Source organism: Sphaeramia orbicularis, chromosome 13, assembly GCF_902148855.1.
Source record: "Sphaeramia orbicularis chromosome 13, fSphaOr1.1, whole genome shotgun sequence".
NCBI classification, from domain to species: domain Eukaryota; kingdom Metazoa; phylum Chordata; class Actinopteri; order Kurtiformes; family Apogonidae; genus Sphaeramia; species Sphaeramia orbicularis.
Genome location: NC_043969.1, coordinates 893,150 through 901,668, shown reverse-complemented (window position 1 = coordinate 901,668; position 8,519 = coordinate 893,150).

Sequence of the window (8,519 nt, the reverse complement as noted above, 5' to 3'; positions counted from 1 at the left end):
GTGATTTACAAGGAGGACAATTAATACTGAACAAACAAGAACTGAAACTATGAATTATGAAAGAGCTGCAGCATCTGAAACTGACCACAATGAACGTTTGACAGATAAACAGAACCACAGTGCTGCAGTTTCAGACTCAGTTTGTCATGTCTGTCATGGATTGGGATTGTCTGTCAACTCACCAGATATGTTTCTGTTAGTAATTAAAAAAAAAAAAAAAAAAAAAAAAAATCAATTACTAGAAATTTCAGGCAAACCCATTTAAAATTCAGGTGACCCCATATGGGGTCTCGACCCTAAGGTTGAAAAACACTGATCTAGTGGAAGATTTATAAATTTATTGAATAAATGTACATAAACCAATAATAACACTTTAACATATACCTTGAAAACATCAGCAAACCAGCACTTTTGTCATTTGTTTTCCAGTTAATCTTATTAAAATACGTAACGTTTAACTCATTTAATCTCTGAAGCAATTTTTTTTTTTTTTTTTAATTGTAGACCAGTCTTATCATCAGATAAGTCAGTCTTTGTCTTTTGGTGACAATGAATAACTAGAAGCACTCGGAGAGCGCAGACCTCCGCCAAGGCTGATCAGTGGCCCCCCCCGTGGGCCCCCCCCCCCCGATCACCACCAAAATTTAATCATTTCTTCCTTATCCCATTTCCAACAAACCCTGAAAATTTCATCCAAATCTGTCCATAACTTTTTGAGTTATGTTGCACACTAACGGACAGACAGACAAACAAACAAACAAACAAACAAACAGACAAACAAACAAACCCTGGCAAAAACATAACCTCCTTGGCGGAGGTAATGAGAGTGAAAACATTCATTTTATATTTCACACTCATTCGTGTTGTGATGTCAGTGCTATCAAATATTTCATAGTTATACACTTTGTTGTGTTTCTGGTGAAGGACGTCTGGACATAAAATAAAAATACAGAAAAAGATCAGTTGTTCAGCAACATAGAGGCGATCTCTAAAAAGGAAAATCAGACAAAGTGGTGAGGGCCTGGTCTTATGACCCCCGAGAACAGGGGTGTCAAACTCATGTTAGTTCTGGTTCCACATTCAGCCCAATGGGATCGCAAGTGGGCGGGACCAGTAAAATAATAACATAATAACCTATAAATAATGAGAAGTGCAAAATGTTCTCTTTGTTTAAGTGCAAAAAAGTAAAATTCAATTATGAAAGTTTTTACATTTATAAACTATTATTTTACAAAAAAATGAAAAACCTGAAATTTTTTATGAAACATAAGTGCAATTTTAACAATATTACGCTTCAACTTATCATGTGTACATGTGCATTATATGTAGATCACAGTGGATCTACAGAGGAACAAAACCTTTAGTAACAGGAAGAATATTTTTGGAATGTGAAGTTTGGAACCAAAATGAGTTTGACACTTGACTATTAAAATCTTCAGTATAATGTAAAGCACTTCGGGTGTCTAGAAAAGCGCTACATAAATCCAATCCATTATTATTATTATTATTATTATTATTTATTTTCACAATCATCCTTTGGGCCAGGTTGGAACCGTTGGCGGCCCGGTTTTGGCCCAGGGGCCATATGTTTAACACCCCTGCCTTAGAAAGTTCTAAAGAATCTTAACATAACTCTCACAGTTCAGATTTCTGCTGATATTGTATTCTTTTGTTGTTTACAAAAAGTAACTCGCTAAAGACAACTGAAATCAATACTACACCCAAAAAGAAAAGAACCAAACAATAAAAGGTGACAGACTGGCCAATATCAACAAAGGAAGGAAATAACCTCAGTCTGCATGGGGCCATGGGACCTCCCCTGCCCATACAAGAATAAGAAACTTACCCCAAGACAAACACAGAATCGAAAAAGACGACCGGACCCATCACCACAAAATGAAAGAGCAATTACTCAAAATGTCTAAGGAGCTGTAGGTACAGTCGACGCTGAGCCCGGCCCTGCTCCCCTTATGTAGGCGAAGCTCCAACCAGGATGTTGCAGATTTCATGCTGACTTATGCTGCGTTCCAGTCCACCTGTAACTCGTGTTTTTCCATCCTTCTACCGATGAAAATGCAGTGGAATGTCAGTCAAACCTATGACTTCCACCCGTGAACTCGTATGAGATCCATGTTCTCCCAGTTCCGAGTTCTGACGTCATGTAGCAATGGTGTCGCCTCATGGATGTGGTGTTTATGCAAATTCTTTATTAAAACAAGATATTGCTCTGACATAATTTATCTGCAAATGTTCTGCATAATCAGCAGCTACTCTAGCGTTAGCTAGTTTTCAGTCCAATGAGTGACAGAATAAATTAATACCAAATACGAATCCAAATATACAAATAACAGAACATCAAAGGTAGAACAGCTTCTCTTGCCTTATGCACCGGTTTTCCTCCTCTGTTTCCCTCAAATAAGCAAAGAGCAAACACCTTTGGCGATAGAAATGACTGTAAATGAACATGAAGTATGGTCCACCATGCTGGTTTGTTTACATCTAGCTCCCATAATTCCTTGCACTCAGGCAGTTTGGCGTGACTTGCTTGGAACGCTACAAAGTTGTGAGTCGTGGTTTGAAGTTGTGACTTACGGGTTCAAAAAACGGCCTGGAACGCAGCATCATATCCTTAGCCTCATACCGAACTGACTAAGTCATATTTTGGGCCAAACTTTGATATCTGCACAAAATGAAGCAGCAGTGTTTGCAGAGTGAAGTTATGCAGATATCAGAATTTGGCACAAAAAAATGCTACTATGCTATGAGGCTAACGACATGTTTGAATGCGTCCATAGGACTTCTTTAAGTTGTGTCAAAACTGTTGAATGACGAACATGACGGCAGAGAAACTTGTCTCTACAGGACCCCACTTAGATGGTGACATCTTTGGTAACATGACTAATAACAGATATTTCCCTTCTGGTAAAAGTCAGCAATTGATTGAGAGATGATGTATAGGCTCCAGTGATTAAGAAACAACAGAAACTGAGATCAGCTGCTGGGTACAGGAAGTAACAGCATGTGGAAGGATAAGGAGATATAATTAAAAACATAATCAAAACTACAGTTTGAAAAAAAAAAAAAAACACCGCTGCTGCTAAATACACAGCCTGTCAACTAATATAAAGATACATGAACCAACACAGTTTCATGCTGATATTTGAAAATGAAGCTAAAAATGGCGCAGAAATGGAGCTATAATATTGCTCTGATTGTTCATTACTACTGTCAACTACAGGGGTTGGACAAAATAATGGAAACACCTTAAAAAATCAACACAATATAATTTAATATGGTGTAGGTCCGCCTTTTGCGGCAATTACAGCCTCAATTCTCCGAGGTATTGATTCATACAACTTGTGAATTGTTTCCAAAGGAATTTTAAGCCATTCTTCAGTTAGAATACCCTCCAACTCTTTTAGAGATGATGGCGGTGGAAATCGACATCTTACTTGAATCTCTAAAACTGACCATAAATGCTCAATAATGTTGAGGTCTGGGGACTGTGCCGGCCATACGAGATGTTCAACTTCATTAGAATGTTCCTCATGCCATTCTGTAACAATTCTAGCTGTATGGATTGGGGCATTATCATCTTGAGGTGAAGGTGTTTCCATTATTTTGTCCAACCCCTGTAGAAGAGCACTCAGAGAGCACAGACCTCCGACAAGGCAGATCAGCCGCCCCCCCCCCCCAAAAAAAAAAATTTAATCATTTGTTCCAAACAGACAGACAGACGAACCCCGATGAAAACATAACCTCTGCCGTTACACTTGGCAGAGGTAATAAATTAGAAGTACGTCCAAACAGAACTGGGTAAGAAATCTGGATAATTTAACAATAAGGTGCAATAATAACCTGTAATGTACAAGTCAAATGTACCTTTCCAATAGGATGAAGGGGCATAAATAACAGTAAAATACATAATGTAAATGCGGTTTAAGACTGGGTTTAGACATCAGCCAGAGATATTTATTTATTTATTTATTTATTTATTTATTTATTTATTTACTTACTTACTTACTTATTTATTTAACCAGGAAAAAAGATGTCATTGAGATTAAGACCCTCTTTTCCAAGGGAGTCCTGACCAAGAGGCAGCATGAAATACAACACAGTTACAACATACAAGAATGTACAGGACAAGTCAGACTATGAAAACAAGTACAAGTCACTGAGTTACTCTCCTGTCCATAACTTTTGGAGTTATCTTGCTAACAGACAGACTGACAGACAGACAAACCCAGATGAAAACATAACCTCTGCTGTTACACTCAGCGGAGGTAATGATCTCCTCCTCTCTGAAAATACCTGTGATTGGCTGAAGTCTTCTACCGTGAGCCTCCAGGAGGTGCAGAAGGACAGTCTGGTTCGCTGGAGGTACAGCAGGTCATCCAATAACCAGAGGGTTGATTGTTCCAGTCCTGTGCCGTTGTGTTCTGGGGTAAGACACTTTACCCACCTGGCCTCCAGTGTCACCCACAGTGGTGCATGAATGGGAATGAACGCTCGGTGGTGCTCAGATAGGCTGTGGGTGTGGAATGGCAGCTACATGTGCATCAGTCTGCCCCAGGACAGCTGTGGCTCCAGATGCAGAGAATGAATAATGTATTCAGTGTAAGCACTTTGAGTGACTAGAAAAGAAAAGGGTTCTATAAATACAGTCCATTATTACCTCCGCCAAGGGGGTTATGTTTTTGCCAGGGTTTGTTTGTCTGTCTGTCTGTTTGTCTGTCCATTAGTGTGCAACATAACTCAAAAAGTTATGGACAGATTTGGATGAAATTTTCAGGGTTTGTTGGAAATGGGATAAGGAAGAAATGATTAAATTTTGGTGGTGATCGGGGGTAGGGGGGCCCATTTCCAACAAACCCTGAAAATTTCATCAAAATCTGTCCACAACTTTTTGAGTTATGTTGCACACTAACGGACAGACAAACAGACAGACAGACAAACAAACAAACCCTGGCAAAAACATAACCTCCTTGGCATGGGGGGGCCCACGGGGGGGGGGGGGGGGGGGCACTGATCAGCCTTGGCGGAGGTCTGCGCTCTCCGAGTGCTTCTAGTTTATTTTGTATTTCTTTATTTTTTTAATCTTACACTGTACATATAGGTGCACATATAGTGACAGTGTAGGGTGACAATTAAATTACACTGGTCAACAACAAATTTATTACCTCCGCCAAGGAGGTTATGTTTTTGCCAGGGTTTGTTTGTCTGTATGTTTGTTTGTCTGTCCGTTAGTGTGCAACATAACTCAAAAAGTTATGGACAGATTTGGATAAAATTTTCAGGGTTTGTTGGAAATGGGATAAGGAAGAAATGATTAACTTTTGGGGGTGATCCGGAAGAAATCCTGGATTCTGGATCACTTTGAAATTTTCGTTAACATTGTGGTAAATGGGGCCAAATTTTCGTTTCCCAATATCTGCCTTAATTATTGACCAAAACTCATGAAATTTAACTCAGGAATTGACAATGGGGTCCTCTATCACATTTCAAAGGCTGATCCGGATCTGATCCAGAAGGCGGATTTTATTTTAAAAAATAAATGTAGGATTTGTATCACCGATTATGTGGGGAATTTTTGCGCTTGGCGGAGGTCTGCGCTCTCCGAGTGCTTTTCTAGTTATTATTATTATTGTTATTATTTCTTCTTGGATCACTTACTATATGCTGACATGCTGTAAAGCTTTAATTTCCAATTTAAAAAGTTTTAAAGGTTCACTATGCACCTTTTTGTGCACTTATCAAGGTTATAATAGTTTTGGATTTTTCATTATAGTTTAGTTTTATTTAGTTCTGACTTTTTTTCCCTCTAATTCAGTTAGTTTTAATTTGTTTTTAGAGTAGGTTTGCTAGTTTTTATTAGTTTTAGTTTTTTTTTTTTATGCTTAGTTTTAGTTTAGTTTTAGTGTTAATTTTAGTTTTTTCATCTCTTTTCTCTTCTTTGCCGTCGTATTCACATTAATCCCAGACAGGACTCTGTTTTCTTCCAACTTTAGTCTCCATGTTGGTGGTAGAGTGGGGATGAGAAGACGACTGGAAACGACAAGTGAACACAAGTGACGGACCGCAAAGTACTGTATGGTGCTGCAAGCTAAAATTGCTAGAGCAAAATAAATTGCTTTCGTATCAATCATTGACAAAGACGAAAACGAAAGGAATTTTATCCATAATTTTTATACGTTTTAGTTTTTTAAGCACACAATGCAGTTTCAGTTAGTTATCGTTTTTTTTCCTTTTAATTATAGTTTTTATTTATTTCAGTTAACGAAAATGTTTTTTCAATTCTAGTTTTCATCATTTTGTTAGTTTTCGTTAACCATAATAACCTTGGCACTTAGAGGAAGTTTATATTAGAGTCTTTATATTGAGCCAGTCTTTTGTTGACATTTGGTGATTCCACTACTAAACTAAGTCTCAGTCTCAGTTGCCTGTATCCATAGTAACAGCCTGTATATGCTAATTTCTTGACTTGACCTGAAATTGCTATTGCTCGCTCAAAAGTTTCTTCACTGATGTTTCTGCTCCTCCATCACTGCAAAGGTCTGTAACACCAGACGCTGTCTCTTTCCCGGCACACAGACTCCAACACAAATTTCATGTACACACACAAGTACATGCAGATTTTACAAACAGTGAGTATAAAAAGAAGGTGTCTTTTATATCAGATGGCAAAACTTTTTTCCCCCAAAGAAATCCTTTCAGTACATTTTAGAGTAGCCCTGTAAGAGTCTCCAGAGTGTGTACGTATGTGTCCATATGCCTTCTGTTTGAGTTAACAACATGGTGATATGAACGTTAGGATGCTACCTAGATGGTGTGGCTGCAGAAGGAAGGGACAGGCTTTGATGTCGAATCCTCAGTGGTGTCTACGACAGACGATACCCCAACTTTATTTTCATCAGTCCTTAGTTTATCTTCACAGTCATTATTTTCAAGTGCATACCTTCTAAATGTTGCACTAATGTGTCATTTAAGACAGTTAGCGTCGAATGTTTTGGACATCTTTATGTGGGCTTTGGATCATTCTGCTAAGCTCCCACAGTGGCTGTCAACAGGCCCTTTTTCAGCCTGCATCATCTTGTCAACAGAAGTGGTGCTGTTCTCCAGCAGTTCTGACTGACAAAGACGAGGTAGCAACTGGTTAGCAAACTTTTACAAACTGTTCCCAGTATCAACAGGTCTGGTTGTTGCGTATACGGTTGTATGAATCGCTATTCCACCAGAGGATTACAGTTTTATAGGATTCCGACAGGATCACGACCATTTCCAAGCAACCGGTGGTGTCTGTGTCTGCAGGCGATTAAAGGTGTGGACTGGAATGAGGACAGAATCCAAAATGCTGGCGTCTGCAGCGCCCACTTTATATCAGGTAAGGTTATCTATCTACTCTGTCATTTTATGCGAAAGCCTTGTTTACATTAGTGAACTGTTATCTACAAACCAACAACACCAAACTATAGGATACTTACCCCACCAAACAGGTGCGATTCGCTGTGAGGACGTAGTTTTCTGGTTGGTTGATTCTAACCCAAGCTTCATACGTGGTTGCCTTGTGTCCTTGTCTTTGACTAGAGAGAACTTCCAATTTCAAAACACAAAAGTCCGAGTCTATGTCATGGTATTTGACGTTGTGTACATGAGCACAGACAACGGATTCAGAAGCATCCAGGGACTTCTACACTCACAGTGTCTTTGTGGTGTACATGCTCGGTTTCTCAACTAAATATGTAGATTTGTCCACTTGGTAACATCTTCAACATGGATCTGGCAGTTGGACACCATTTGTCAAAGTCAACTTGTTCAGGTAACATTTGCGATCTTCAGTCGATAATCCCCTTGAATAGCTTGACAAGCTGTTTATCTCCGCTATACTTTCATTGCCAAAATGCGTGCGCATACGTTCTACGTCATCATTGTGTACAAACAGAAAAAGGGTCTGTTGAAACATAGAATAAGGTAGAATAGGAAAAATAACCACTACAAAGACTTGGCTTCCTGTAGTTCTAAACCATGTGACCACTGTGATATTAGCATATTAGGTACAGTCAACAACCGATTGTTGAAGATATAGATAAATGCAATACACTTTAACTCAAATAAAGCATCATATTGAGGAGCAGAAAAACTCTAACTCCTTAACCAGCTTGTATGAATGGTAAACAGATTTTGCAGTGAAGCCTGTATTCCATGTTACATCACGATGGGAAATTACTAGTGCAATCATACACAAACAACTCATTGAGAAACCCCTTGCCCTGAGCTAAAAACACAGCAGTTGGTCTCCAATATGTGAATGACAAATGAATATCACTCAGTGGGTCAGATGGTGTAGACACACTCCATGCTCTGTGCTAATCAGGCCAACCTACAGACCTCACATACCATCAGGACATCCTCCAGGGGGAAATTAGTATGTTCCACTTTGCTAAACGAGTATACTTTCCTCCCTGGGTGAATGCATTGTTTGTTCCATGGGCAATTTCTTTATGTAAATTTTACTACAATGG